The sequence below is a fragment of the Puma concolor genome, chromosome D4 (genome assembly GCF_028749965.1).
Source record: "Puma concolor isolate L17-30 chromosome D4, mPumCon1.1.hap2, whole genome shotgun sequence".
Classification (NCBI taxonomy): domain Eukaryota; kingdom Metazoa; phylum Chordata; class Mammalia; order Carnivora; family Felidae; genus Puma; species Puma concolor.
The window spans coordinates 49,656,202-49,672,384 of record NC_141679.1 but is presented as its reverse complement, the minus strand read 5'-3'; the positions used below and the strand labels follow the sequence as shown (position 1 = coordinate 49,672,384).

General features: G+C 35.7%; 1 pseudogene; it reads left to right on the top strand.

Annotated features, from left to right (window-relative positions):
- The first annotated feature begins 1,713 nt into the window (after window positions 1–1,713).
- Window positions 1,714–1,909, top strand: LOC112851405 (translation machinery-associated protein 7 pseudogene; annotated as a pseudogene).
- The last annotated feature ends 14,274 nt before the right edge of the window (window positions 1,910–16,183 follow it).

Here is a 16,183-nt window from a genome sequence, read left to right as displayed (position 1 = left end):
CATTATATAAAGATACCTCAGGTGTTTGGCTTGATCATGAGTTTTTTAAGGCTAGAGTAGTATCTTATTCATCTTATATCCCCAATAAATACCTAGAACATTACAGTTAATAAATAATTATTTTTTACTTTTGAAAAAAAAGTGAAGATGTACAGAGTGAATGGAAAAAAGATTATTTTTCTTTTCTTCCAAAAGTGTATTTTGAGAGGAAAGAAATGAATTTTCCTAAAGATGTATCTAATTGTTTGGCAATAATTTGTGGTCCTTCAAAAATAGGACTAATTATCATCATGTAGGCAGGGAAACTTAGGTGGCAATTTGTAATTTTTAGCAGCTTTTTACTTGCAGCATTTTAAAGTTGCCACAGCAGGAGGCAAAGTGCAAAATCATGTTTATTTGAATAGAAATATTTAAAATGGTACATTATGGAATCACTGAAGTAGAGTTCAGGGGAAATAAATGCATCCGTCCTCTGTTTATATTATTTAAAGTTCATATGTGTTCCACGTAAGGATGATTGGGATTTGGGTTCCTCTAATACCCTCTTAAATGTACTTGCGTTGATAGTCACTTACAGATATAGTCTAATACACTGGCCACTATGGGAGTCCCTAGCCAGAGGTGGTCGTTAAGTATTTGAGTGATCTTAATTGAGATGTGCTGTAAGTGTAAAATATACACTGGATTTAAATTAGTCAGAAAAAAAAAATACCATGTTAACAATTTGTATATTACATGCTGAAATTGTAACACCTTTTGATAAATTGGGTTAAATAAAATATATTAATAAAATTAATTTCATCTGTAGCTTTTACTTTCATAATGTGGCTACAAAAAAAGTTTAACAGCATACATGTGGCTTACCTTATAATTCTATTGAGCAGTACTGTCTAATAAATACAAAATATAGTGGGATTATTTTTGTCCCATTTAGACCACCATTTTCTATTACAGGAGCCTTAGATTAACAGTGATTTTTACAAATCCTAGCTTAGGTTTGTATTCAGTTTCTCATTTACTCAAACCATGAGCTCCATTTTAGGAGAACTACTGGTAAGCAGCTCAATACTGTCCCACATTATATTTTATATATCAAAAATTGATATTTTCCACTTACTTGCAAAAAGATTTTGCCAAAGATTACCATAAAATATATTTAAACTCAATTGCTACAAATAAAGTCAAATAGAAACAAAAGAAGATAGAGGAAGCATAGGTATCATTCTGAGATAAAATGCTTAAAGTAATTAATCATTTAGCTCAAACTTTCTTACAAGAGGTAAAGGAACATTTACCAGTGTCTTCTTGGCCTTATGGTAGAGGAAAACCACAATTTGGAATCATTCATTATTAGAAACCAAACTTCTTATAAGGTAGCTTGTAAATCTTTCTGTATGGTGGGCGCAAAACTAGGCAGAGAAACCCTGTGAGGTGACCTTATACCTTAACAATGTGTTGCCACTGTGTCTAATTATCCCACTGATGACCATACTTATATGGCCTTTGTTATACATTTACATATTTGTTCTGGAATAATGGGGAAATGAATAGCAGCAGGAGCCCCCTTCATCAAACTCCATAGAGTATTTGAACCACAGAATGGTGAAAACTTTCAACAATACTATGAGTGACTAATAAATACGAGGATTGAATTAATCAAAACATAACCACTGGCTTCTGGTGGCAGGGTCTGGGGAGGGGACCACAGGTGCAATGTCCAGCTGTGAATGGGGCAGAAAGAAGCTCTTGAAGCAGCCCAAGAAGCAGGCCAAGGAGATGCACAAGAAAGGCATTCAAGCAGAAACAGAAAGAGGAGCAGAAGAAACTTGAGGAGCTAAAAGTGAAGGCCACGGAAAAAGGCCCCCTGGTCAGAGGTGGAATTAAGAAATCTGGTAAAAAGTAAGCTGTGCCCTGTGTCTGAGGCCATGGTGATCCTTAACTCCATTCCTGTGTAAACATCTGGATTCCCTGTCATGGCATTTGTTGCCACCTACAGCTAGGATGAAGTATTATCTTAAAAAAAAAATTAGGGGCGCCTGGGTGGCTCAGTCATTTAAGCGTCCGACTTTGGCTCAGGGCATGATCTCGCGGTTTGTGAGTTTGAGCCCCACGTTGGGCTCTGTGCTGACAGCTCGGAGCCTGGAGCCTGCTTCGGATACTGTGTCTCCCTCTCTCTCTGCCCCTCCTCCACTTGTGCTCTGTCCCTCTCTGTCTATCCAAAATAAATAAAATGTAAAAAAAAAAAAAAATCATAAAAAAAAGTCATAATTTGAGCACCTGGTGTCTCAGTCAGGTGAGCGTCTGACTTGGCTCAGGTCATGATCTCCCGTTCATGAGTTTGAGCCCTGCGTTGGGCTCACTACTCTCAGTGCGAAACCCACTTCAGATCCTCTGTCCCTCTTCTCTCTCTGCCCCTCCCTTGTTTGCACGCTCTTGCTTTCAAAAATAAATAAACATTTTTTAAGCTATGCAGTACAAATGGAGAAAAATATTTTAGCAGTTTTAAAGAAAACCCAAAGAATCTATTGACATGGATCATGTATGAGAAGTTTTGAAAATTACACATTGGTTTTAGTCAAGTCTGAAAGAGATATAAATTGAAGTGGGCAGAAAGAAGTAAGAATGTGATAGAAATGCTGAAGAAGAGTCAGGTGAAAGACAAGACTTCTAGTAAACTCTGAAAAGTTTAGATTTTGCTCTAAATATAATGTCAAGCCATTGATTTTGAGCTCTGGAAATTTAGAAAATCATTTTACATTCTAAAATATCAGTGTGAATGGGGCGCCTGGGTGGCTCAGTCAGTTAAGCATCTGACTTCTGCTCAGGTCATGATCTCACAGCTCATGAGTTCCAGCCCCATGAGTTCGAGTCCCGTGTCAGGTTCTGTGCTGAACCATCATCTCATAGTTCTTGGAATCAGGTCCCGCATCAGGCTCTCTGCTGTCAGCACAGAGCCTGCTTCAGATCTTCTGTCACCCCCTCTCTTTGCCCCTCCTCTGCTCACTCACACACACTCTCTCTCAAAAAAAAATTTTGTTTTCAATTTTTTTTAATTTAAATCAAGTTAGTTAACATACAGTGTAAAAATGATTTCAGGAATAGAATTCAGTGATTCATCACTTATATATCACACCCAGTGCTCATCCCAACAAGTGTCCTCCTTAATGTCCCCTGCCCATTTAGCCCATCTCCCACCCAACACCCTGCCAGCAACCCTCAGTTTGTTCTCTGTATTTAAGAGTCTCTTATAGTTTGTCTCCCTCTCTGGTTTTCAAATTATTTTTGTTCCCCTTCCGTTATCTGTTCATCTGTTTTGTATCTTAAATTGCATATACAAGTGAAATCATATGATATTTGTCTTTCTCTGACTGCCTTATTTCGCTTAGCCTAATACGTTCTATTTCCATCCATGTTGTTGCAAATGGCAAGATTTCATTCTTTTTGATCTTCGAGTAATATTCCATTGTGTGTGTGTGTGTGTGTGTGTGTGTGTGTATACATATATACATATATATATATATGTATCACATCTTCTTTATCCATTTATCAGTTGATGGACATTTGGGCTATTCATACTTTGGCCATTGTCAATAGTGCTGATATAAACATTGGGGTGCATGTGCCCCTTTGAAACAGCACTCCTGTGTCCTTTGCATAGATACCTAGTAGTGCAATTGCTGGGTCACAGGATAGTTCTATTTTTATATTTTGAGGAACCTCCATACTGTTTTCCAGAGTGGCTACACCGGTTTGCATTCCCACCATTAGTGCAAAAAGGTTTCTCTTTCTCCACATCCTCGCCAACATCTATCCTTGCCTGAAATGTTAATTTTAGCCATTCAGACAGGTATGAGGTGATAACTCATTGTGGTTTTAATTTGTATTTTCCTGATGATGAGTTATGTTGAGCATTTTTTCATGTGTCTATTAGCCATCTGGATGTCTATTCATGTCTTTTGCCCATTTCTTCACTGGATGATTTGTTTTTGGGATGTTGAGTTTGATAAGTTCTTTGTAGATTTTGGATACTAACCCTTTATCTGATATATCATTTGCAAATATCTTCTCTCATTCTGTCAATTGCCTTTTAGTTTTGCTGATTTTTTCCTTTGCTGTGCAGAGCTTTTTATCTTGATGAGGTCCCAATAGTTCATTTTGGCTTTTGTTTCCCTTTGCCTCTAGAGACATGTCACATAAGAAGTTACCGCTGCTGAAGTAAAAAGGGTTGCCTCTTTTCTCCTCTAAGGTTTTGATGGCTTTCTGTCTTACATTTAGGTCTTTCAACCATTTTATTTTTGTGTCTGGTGTAAGAAGGTGGTCCAGGTTCATTCGTCTGCATATCGCTACCAGTTTTTCCAGCACCGCTTGCTGAATAGACTGCTTTTTTTCCCCCATTGGATATTTTTTTCCTGTTTTGTCAAAGATGAGTTGGCCATACATTTATGGACCTACTTCTGGGTTCTCTTTTCTCTTCCATTGATCTATATGTCTCTTTTTGTGCCAGTACCATACTGTTTTGATGATTACAGCTTTGTAATACAGTTTGAAGTCCGGGATTGTGATGCCCCCTGCTTTGGTTTTCTCTTTCAGGATTGCTTTGGCTATTTGGGGTCTTTTCTGGTTCTGTACAAATTTTAGGATTGTTTGTTCTAGCTTTGTGAAGAATTCTGATGTTATTTTGATAGGGATTGCGTTGAATATATAAATTGCTTTGGATGGTATCAGCGTTTTAACAATATTTGTTCTTCCAGTCCAGGGGCATGGAATGTTTTTCCATGTCTTTTGTATCTTGTTCAATTTCTTTCATAAGCTTTCTATAGTTTTCAGTGTATAGGTTTTTCACCTCTTTGGTTAGGTTTATTCTTAGGTATTTTGTGGGGTTTGGTACAATTGTAAATGGGATTGATTCCTTGATTTCTCTTTCTGCTGCTTCATTATTGTACATAGAAAAAAAACTGTTTTTTTTTAGACCAACAAGGGGTCTTGGACTCTGGAATATTTGTGTTTCATCTAGAGATGCTGAAGCCAGACAAGAAAGCTTAACAGCAGCAGATTGTGGGACAGAACAAAACCAGGAGCATGACGCCATGGGTCATGGTGGCCATGAGACTATGTCAGGAATGGGGGCAAGAGAGTGTGCCAGATACTGCAGATAGTATAAGTAAGAAGCAAACACAGAGGCATCCATCAGATGTATCATCACGGAGGCCATTGTTGACCCTGACAAGAGTGGTTTCAGTAGTGCAGGTTAAGAGGAAGATTGGGAAGTGACAGTGTAGACCCCAGAGGCACAATTATTAACCTTTTCACCACTTTTCTATTTAAGGAGCAACAACAAAAGGAAATTACAACTGAGTGGATACAGAATTAAGATGAACTTTTTTGTTGTGTTTTTTTTTGTTTTTTAATGGTGGGAACGTTACAATTGAGAAGGAAAGGTTGAATGTCCTGGAGCAGATAAATAAAGGATCTATATCCTCCAAAGGAGCAGACAGGGACAAGAGGATGGAAGACTGAACACATATGAAAAGGCTGGCCTTAAAATTAAGAAAGTAGGGACACTTCACTCTTTGTCAACAGAAAGAAAGAGACAGTACATGAAGAGATACAGGTGGGTGGCATATTTATTGAAGGCATTCTGAGGGCATTTCTTTTTCTCCAATTTTCTCAACAAAATGTAAAGCAAAGGCATCAGCTGAGATGAAATGTGGGGATGTTTCTTATTACAAAAGGAATAAAGCAGTTGACCCTAATAAAGAGAACCTGCTTGAACCTGTTTTCAAGGTTGTGTACTACATTTTCCTTCCAACTGAACCTGCTGCTATGTGATTCTAAATGAGGGGAGGATTATCTACAACCCAGATTCTGATAATTGTATGTCACTTCTTATACCATGGAGTTTATGAGTGGGTTGTAGGGGCTGGAAAATATACCAAACTATCACTTTACTCTACGCCAATATACCAAACTACACTTTACTTTTCCTTATTTTTTGAGATCAGTATTTAGAACAGTTCTGGAGGTAACTAAAGGATTATCCATACAACAGCAGGCTGAGGTTTAAAATAAAAGAGGCTAACATTTATGTTTCCCTGAAACAATGTTTATATAGAAATTTGGGGCGCCCGGGGGGCTCGGTCGGTTGAGCGTCCGACTTCCTCTCAGGTCATGATCTCACAGTTCATGAGTTCGAACCCCATGTTGGGCTCTGTGCTGACAGTTCAGAGCCTGGAGCCCGCTTCAGATTCTGTGTCTCCCCCTCTCTGCCCCTTCCCTGCTCATGCCCAGTGTCTCTCTGTCTCTCAATCATAAATCAATGTTTAAAAAAATTTAATAAAAAAAAAAGAAATTGAACATAGGTTCTATTCCTGTCTGTGCAAATAAAAGATGTAAAAATATCACAGCTGGAGTAGGCCAGAGAAGTACCTCTATTTTATTTTCTTGGAGCTACAGAAAATCTGATATTAGAGGACAAATGTGAAGGTCGGTACTTGAATCATGATTATCTTACATTACTGCAATTTATTTTTTAGGTAATCTCATTTTTACGTGACAATTTCAAGCTGTATAATAGCTTATGTACTAGAGTGGTCATTCTCTAGTTGGAACTTAAGGTAGCATTGGAGTTCTTACCTTAAGAACATTGATGAATCTTTAAAGATGAGAGATTATAAGGAGAATTTAGTCATACTACTTTAAAGACACAAAAACATTAATTTTGTCTTTTGGCAATAGCTCACACTTTTCTCTTTGATTAATTGGTGTTATGAATTTATCCTTTATCAGTTGATAATTAGAATTTTTGGATGTCCAATTTCAATCTGTTTTGGAGCAACCCCTTTGTAACTTTTCTCTCTTTTAGTGTTGAGGGAGGGCTTTCTTAACAGGTGTTTCTATAATAAATTTATAGTATGTCCAATTTGGAGACCTATGAGACAATTGATCCCTGAACAGCAGAGGGACTTCTAGGTATAACATGATACATCTCAGACTCTAGAGTCAGGCAATCCTGAATTCTATCTTCCATCTCCACTGAGTTGTATGGTTTTGAGTAGGTCACTTACCCTCTCTTAAACTATATTTTCTTTTGTTTAAAATGGGATAAATGAGTACCTTTAGAGATATTGTAAGGGTAAATTGAGAAGGTGAATATTAAACATGTCTGCAAAGTATTGAACATATGTGTGCGATAGCAGTATTAATGGCAGCAGCATTTTTGGAAAATAGCATATGTGGAATTTCTTCATGGAAGGAGTGGTTCCCAAATATTTAATTTCCTCATCTGTCTTGTTGATCTCTTCTTTAAAAAAATTTGTTTATTTATTTTGAAAGAAAGATAGACAGAGAGAGAGAGAGTGAGTGAACCAGGGAGAGGCAGAGACAGAGGGAGAGAGAGAATCCCAAGTAGTCTTCTTGCTGTCAGCTCAGAGCCTGATGCGGAGCTTGAACTCACGAGCCTGTGACATCATGACCTGCTCCAAAATCATAAGTGCCTGAGCCAGCCAGGCACCCCTCTTGTAGGACTTTTAATTTTAATTATTAAAATGCAAATTTATTATGGGCAAATATAATTTGCGTCATCTTTCTTCATACTTGATGCATGAAAATATGTTAATATATATGCAAGATATGAGCCATAATAGTAAAACTGACCTATGAACTCATCACTCATTTAAGGACTGAAATATAACAACTGCTTTGTCAATGAAGTGCTCCTTCACTGTCCCATCCTCCTATCTCATGGTCTGGGGGAACTGCTATTTTGAGGTTTGGTTTTATCATTTTTCCTTTTAAAAATATACTTTTATCACAAATAAAGTATCACCAGTTTTTATTTGCCAAGACTTCAGAGTATGTTAGATACTCCCTCAGTTTCATCAGTTTGACTCATTGTAATGGATTTAGATTCTTTTAAGGTAGTTTGAACTTTTACCCAGAAATAATGACATTTTGTGGGTAATGCAGAAAACTAGAAGAGACAAAAGCAAAGTTTTGTTATTTATTTGGGAAGTTCTAGCGAGTGCTATATTCGACCAAGTTGACCTTGAGGGATTCCAGAGAAAACACCCAGTCTGACTCCCTAGCTAGCCTCAAAATAATGTGGACTAGCTTTGTGTAAATCCAGAAAGCAATCAACATTTTCCCCATAATTTATAGTAGGGTAGGAGGTTTATATGTCCATTTTTCTGGTGTCTTATTTTTGTTCTGGTGTCTGAAGCAAACAGAACATCTAAGATGCATTGTGGTCTTCCTACCCAAATCTTTTTCCGTTACAATTATTACATTTGTCCCCTCTTTTCTTTATCCCCCGTGTAATACATTACGCTCAATTGTGCTTTGTTAGTTGTAAAAAAAGGATACCAGAAGTATTCCCCTATGTGAAACCCATTCATTGCTATTGGAGAGGAGTAGCCTACGTGCACTTATTGAATTTTTTTATTCTTTCCTCCACTGAATTATTTTATTTCATTAAGAAGGTTTGGGGGATAGCAACATAAAACTATGTACGATTCCAAATTAATAAATATAAATTTTCTTTTAGCAATCATGTATTTTTATAGGAATATTGACTATGAGATAGGAGACCATATATCTTTTTGAGGAGGAGTTTGAATTACAATTAATAGTCATAAAATATTATTTTATTATACATATAAGTAACAGTACAGATATTAAGGTGAATTTTAGTTGGCGGTATTCGTTAATCAGTTTTTAGTTGACATCTGCTAAAAATGGAGATTCTGAATTCCATTTTTGCTTTTATGGTTTTGAGAGATTTTCTGAAATGTTCTGATTTATTTCTTCATAAAATTAGTTCTGGTTTTGAGTACTTTGGTGGTATTTTGGTAGCATTGCATCAGCATTGTTATATACATATCATTGTACATGGCATAACACTGTAGTTTTCTTTGTTTTATTTCCATGTGAATTTTGTTGTCTATACCAAAAAAAAAAATGCAAAATTGAGAATAAAATCTTTCTAGTTTTCCAAATTCCCTCAAAAAACAAATGTATACATGTGGCTTGTATCAGGGATTATAGTGTGAACTTAATATTGTATCTATCTAATTATTTACCTATTATGGAAGTTGAACTTAGCCATCAGCCAAACGTAATTGGTTTAGTAATGTACCAGGCACTATATTAGTGTTAGGAGTCTTGCTACCGATAATCCAGCCAGGAGCTACTAGTAAAACACTTGTGAGAATATCTGTATTGGTTTTTCATTGCTGCTAACAAATTTCCGAAGACTTGGTGGCTTAAAATAACACATATTTGTTATCTTAATAGAGTTCTGGATGTTAGAAATATGGAATGTCCCCGTGGGCTACATTCAAGGTGGGAGAAGGGTTACGTTACTTTTGGAGGCTGTAGTGGAGAATCTGTTTCCTTGACTTTTGGAAAGTCAAGGAAAGCTTTTGGAAATAGCCCAATCTTTTGATTCAAGGTGCCCTTCCACTTTTAAAGCCAGCAAGGGCCCAGTGGCCAGTGTACTCTTTCTCAGGCTGTTACTCTGATATTGACTTTCCTGTTTTCCTTTTTCACTTATAAAAACCCTTCTGATTACATTGGCCAGGACAATCTCCTTATCTGTTATTCGTAGTCTCCTTAAGGTCATTTGATTAGCTACCTTAATTCCCCCTTGCCATTTAATATATTTACACGTTCCAGAGACGGAAACGTGCACATCTTTGGGATGCCATCCTTTTGCCTGTGACAAGTACTCCATCAGTCCAATTAGCTCTTGCCTAATTTTTAGACCTCCAAAGTAAAGAACTGAAAGTAGCATTTGTAGAATTGGAGTATAAAACATCTTTTTCATTATGCCTTACATACAAGTGCTGCAAAACTTTATTTTTGGTTGATATATTTGGATAATTATCCTTAGTTCTCCAGTTGATTTTGCATTTAAGTTAAAATAACATAGATTTAAGCTCTTAACCAAACATAAGAGTTCCAGTTTTAGAATTGTATTAATTTTAGAAACAAAGGACAGTAAGGGATACTTATGAATATTAATTAAGTAGGTTCTAAAATAAATTATAAGTGAATAAAATTTCAGAACCTAATGACTCAGCTTCTCTGTAAAACATATTAAACATGACAGCATAATTTGCCCCTATTGTGTTTTCTTTAAATCCTTCTGACCTTATTTATTTGGAGTTTCAGGGTCAAACAAAAAGTATTAGGTATTTGATTTGAGCATATGAATTTTTAACTTAAGGGTATCTGATTCCAACTCTGTCAGGAACCTCTGACCTTATAGCTTGAAATGATTTGATTTAGTCAGCAGACATGATGGTCACTGTTTCATGTATAAACAAAAGCCATTTTTTTTTTGTCTTTCAAACTGGATTTAAAATTCACTGACATGGTAGAAATAGAATTTAGGCTGAATATCATGGTATAATTAACATTATATTTATGTTGTGATAAAAATTGTCCTTTACACTGATGCTGAGCCAAGATAGATTGCAGCATGCATTTCTAAAAGATTCCAGAGGCCCATCTTCTTGTTTAGTTCAAGATCTCAGGATATGCCTTTTCCAACTCATTCGTTTGGGGAATCTTTTTGATGAGCCCTAAATGTATAAAGGCATAGGTCATTGAATTGTGATTGGTGAAGGAGCCTTTATTTTATATATTGGGCATAAATTGGGAACAAAAGCAATATAGTAAAAGGTTCTTCTAATTTGTAAGCACAAAAAGAAACTTTGGAGCACCACTGGTCTGTATCCTCCCCAAGGCTATATTTCCTATGATTCCTGATCTGATAGTAACCTGACACTTGTATTTCTCAGTTCATCCTACAGCGTGAGATTTTAGGCACCCTCTTTTAAGACAAATTGTGTGGCTAGCCACTGAGCCCCAAGCACCTGTTACTATATAGACTTTATGTACTTAATGAACATCTTTTTACTGAAAAATAATTTCATATCTCTGTTTTAGAAGTGATATCTTTGGTCGTGAAATTAAACCTCCCACTGTACATGATTAACCAATCCAAACTTTTCAGAGAGGTGAAAAATATCCAGGATCTCTTTATATTGCGCATAAACTACATGATTGAGTTTTTACGTTTTATTATCAGTTAGCATTCATTTTCTTTTACTTGGACTCAGAGGATTAAAAGGTAAACTTGGATTGAATCTCAGCTCCACGTTTTTAAGATCTCTGATTTTCATTTTCTTGGAAATTAAATAGCAAACAGTAACACCTATCTCTCTAAATTATAATGACTAAAAAAGATAACATGTTTCATTATCTAACCTAATATCTTGTTCGTAGCAGTTATGGGAGAAACCTTCTTTCCTTGGCTTTTATTTTGTGGTATATTCTCCTTCTCTCTTCTTTTTAGTTACTAGGGTGGTAAATCCTGTGTACTTTTTCAAGGTGCATTGTGTTGCTTTCTGCCTAGACCTTATGGTTGCATAAGATGAAAAATTGGTCGTTGACATTTATTGTGATGAAATAAAGGGTAAAAAGAAAAAAAGAGGTTTGAGGCTTTGAATATAAATATCCCAGAGGAGAAAGGAAAATTAGAGGTCCCCAATCCTTATAGGGCAATGAGATACATCCTCAGGATGGTAACTCTAGGATACATCAATCAAACCTAGAGAAATAAATAAAATAATTTCTTAAATCTTATTAATGGCTTGTTGAATAGCATTAGCCTACTTAGTAGATAATATTTCTACATAGTCACGGGCTTTCCTCTTGAAAATTGGAATTTCCTTCCTTTTGATTCCTGTGCATCTCAGAAAGCCCTGCTGTTCTTGGTGAGAAATCTTTTACTAACACAGGCTCAGTGGGGATATTTGAGAGTAAAAAAAAAAAAAATTAGATGGTTATAAAAAGATATGTGCACTTTTCTTATGTTATTACACCCGTATTAGCATACCTTAAGCTCCACTCACTTGTTAAGAAGAAAATTTTAGAAGAAAAACATCTTAGGTACCTCAAGGGTTATAGGTAAAGAATTACCCAAATTTAAGACACAGGTCACAAAACTCTAGTTAAAAGGTCACAAGCATACATTATTTATTGCTTATTTGCTATAAAACGTAAGCTTCTTGGGGCACCTGGGTGGCTCAGTCGGTTAAGTGTCTGACTCTTGGTTTCATCTCAGGTCATGATCTCATGGTTCCTGGGTTCAAGCCCCTCATAGGTCTCCATGCTGGCAGTGTGGAGCCTGCTTGCTATTTCTCTTTCTCTGCCCCACCAAGCTTGCTCTCTCTCTCTCCCCCCTCTCTCTCCCTCCCTCCTTCTCTCTCTCCCTCCCTCTCTCTCTCTTTCTCTCAAAGGAAATAAATAATTTTTTTAAAAATCAAAAGGAAATTTTAGTAGAAGACAACTAGCCATAATGCAGCCTTGTTTTGTGGGGGCTTGAGGAAGTAGATGCCTTATTTTTGTTTGGGAAGTAGAATTAGGCATTTACAAAAGAGGCATTCCAACCTGAGCTTTTAAGGAAGAGTGATGGGAGAGAGGAGGGAGATCGAGAAACATTTAGGCATAAGAAAAGACAATGGAGAGTGCAGAACTCTTGTGTGGAGAGGGTTTGGCAGAGGTTTGCCAAACATGTTAAGTCCAGGTAGAGATATCAAGGGGCCCAGGGAAGAAGGGAGGTAAAAATGCAGGCTGAAGTTAGAGAGAGGACTCTAAGCTGGAAATACAAAAATCTGAGCCATCTGAAGAGAGTTGATAATGGAAGTTTTATGATAGGACATAAAATGGGTTATAGAGAGAATGACAAGGACTAACGCAAGGATCCAGAGAATTTAGGAATGGCCTACACTGAAGAATTGAGAGGAATTGGGAGATAAGAAAGAAACAGAGAAAGACGAATCAGAGAAGTAGTAGACTAGAGGAGTGTTCTCAGACCCTGAGGGGAGAAAGGTTTTGAGGGTGGTCAACCTTGGATGTATCATGTTGCAGGAGGATCAAGAAATGTTTTGTCAATGAACGAATGTGTTTGAACTGGAGGTAGATATTTGCTACGTGCAAATATTGCCACTCCTACCCTTGGACTCTACTGACTGATAAAGTTAGTGATTGTAAATATCTTCTCATTGATTTGTATACCTTTGTCCATGTCATTTATGGTTACTTCAGGAAAGGGGAATCCAGACCATATGTATTCTTTTCAGTTTCATGTATCTTTGTACATACTTTCTCAAGTGCTTTGTACATGATTTTATATTCTGTTGTAACCACAGTTTTTCTTTGCACAAAAGATTTGCTAACAAGAGCTCTGATTTCTCAAGTGAACCCAAACATATCTAATTAAATGTGTGTTTAGTATCTTTCAGAGAAAAATTCCTAATGCTTCCATTAGAATTAGTAAGCAGTACATGTCTACAATAATAACAATAGAGCTTGGTGACTTTTAATCTTTGGATAGAAAACTCCTTTTGATAATTAACTAAAAAAGTCTTGCAGAATGTGCTTTAATTTCCATAATACTGTTTTTGATAATGTGTTAAACTTAAAGGGAGTGATTATTTTTCCCAATAAGCATAAAGGAAAAGTCAGGAACAAAGTTAGTCTCTAAATTAAAATATTTAGTTTTTGCTATTTATTAATATTTTAGCTGATTCTCTAATTGCTTCTGTGTATATGTCATACTTATCCAATTTAACTGTAAGATTGGGGGCCAACACTATTTTTATAACTTTTGTTTTGTTTTGTTTTAATTGGCCATGTAACAGCACAATATCCTATACATGAAGCACGATAGTAAACTGAATGTCTGTTGAATGGACCCAAAAGAATTTTCTACATTTATATGTCCCTCTGTTTCTTTTCATTTCTGTCATTAAACATAATTAGAGTCATCCCATCTCATTTTTTATGAGTTTTTATAGGAAAAACTCATAAATGGACTTGTTATAAAAAAGGATGCTTTCCATCATGTTATCAAGAAAATAAATATTTTGAACTTAAACCAGAGAAATTAGATAAAAATGGAATACTACAAGTTAGAGCAAAATTTGATACAGAAGAAGTATATCCAACATTGTAAAAGAAGTAAAAGGTCAAAACATTGCAAAGTAAGAGTGAGATATGAGAGCATGCTTTATTTTTTGTTTATTTTTCATACCTAACACATAACTCATTCTTTTTACCTCTGACAGTAACATTTGTGCAGAAAGGTCATTTTCATTAACCTTAGGTTTGTAATTTCCAGCCTCCCTGCCCAAAGGCATTGCTGTTATTTACAATTTTTCTTAGTCTATGCAAAACCAAACAACCATCAGTGTAAGGCTAATATATGTTAAATGCCTTAGGCACATTTCAATTAAGTATTAACAAAGATTGGAAAATTTCCAAAACATTTAGTGAATATTACTTTCAATCATTTTTATTAAAATTAATAGTAAGTTTTAAAAGGTATACCAGGGAGCTGGGGAATTGAATTCTTAACTTATAAAGGGCTACTTGTACTAATGTAGAAATAATTTTAGTACAATTCAGCTGCATATTACCTGGTCCCATTAAATCCTGAATTTTGTGTGGGTGGAGGATAGTAGTTATATGCAAATTAATTTTGTTTTAGTACTTTTATATAGTGACTTCTAATTTTAATGAGTATTTACTAGATACCAAAAATATTGAACTGATATGTGAACAAGCTGAAAACTACATTCATCCATCATTAACGGTATTTTCTCAGAGATGAGCTTTGAGATAGATCAGTTTATAAAAGTAAGGACAAGAAATGTTCAAGCTAAAGATTATACAAATATAGAAACATTAAAATCATGATAAGATGAACCAATGACACAGAATTGTGTTTGTGAGAATTTTTAAAAAGTACAAATAAAGACTGAATTAAATGGAATATATTATTAAAATATCAAAATAAATCAGAAATTATAATGGCCCAAATTTACCTCTCAAAATAGTATTATATAGAATATGAACTTTAAAAGAAAACAAAAGCCATTGGCCTTCTCACTTAGTAACCCTTTGTTTTATTTTAAAATAAAAGGTCTCTAGCTATGTACCAGCCTACAAAACTACGAGTATTACACACATTTAAAAAAAGTGGTATTTTATCAGATTTAGTCTATAATATCTATAATCTTTCTGCCTGTTGACTCGGACATCCACGCTCTGTCTACCTTTGCTCCATCCTGTTCCCTCTGACCAACGTAAGGAAATTACTTCCACAATTGCCACCACTCTCCTGAGTCATCAATGTTTCCCTTTCAACTGAGCCTCTTAGTGGCAAAGAGATTCTAGGAGACCCCCGACTCTCCCCCATGCCAGTTAGTCAAGCCCTGTGGAATTCCCTCCCTTGAGTGTGAGTGGTCCTTGTTCCTTGTTCCTTCTAGCCAATAAAATATGGCAAGAGTGAAGGGATTTTGCAGATGCATTAAGGTCCCAAAGCAGTTGATTTTGAGTTAATCAAGAAGTTTATCCAGGGATTAATGTAATCAGCCAAAGACCCTGTAGAGAGAGTGGGGCCTTCCTGAGGGCAGAGAGTTTCCTTGCTGGCTTCAGGAAGTTCAGGAAGTAAGCAGCCATGCTGAAATGAAAAAATATATATATATATACATATATAATATTTTATTATATATTTATATATAATATATATATTTATATATAAACATAATAAATATTATATATAAATTTATTATATAATATATATTATATATATTATATAATATATATAATATTATATATATTTATTATGTAATATGTATGAGATATATATAGAATTTTGAAGTTTAGGTACTAATTTTTCAGCCTTTTAAAGATATTACCCATAAACACTAATTTTCCTTCATTTCTTCCATTCAAGTTAATGCTATATAAAGAACGGACATGAACAAGTTAAGGATTTTGAATAGAGTATTGCTGGAATAGGGGCACCTGGGTGGTTCAGTCAGTTAAGCATCTGACTTTGACTCAGGTCATGATCCCATTGTTTGTGAGTTCGAGCCCCACATCGGGCTCTGTGCTGAGAGCTCAGAGCCTGGAGCCTGCTTCGGATTCTGTGTCTCCCTCTCTCTCTGCCCCTCCCCTGCTCATGTTCTCTCTCTCTCTCTCTCAAAAATAAATAAACATTAAAAAAAAAAGTATTGCTGGAATAGTTGCAGCATTTTTGTTATTCTTTTTCCTTGCTTTATTTTTTTTAATTTTAACCCCAGCATAGTTAACATACAGTGTTATATTA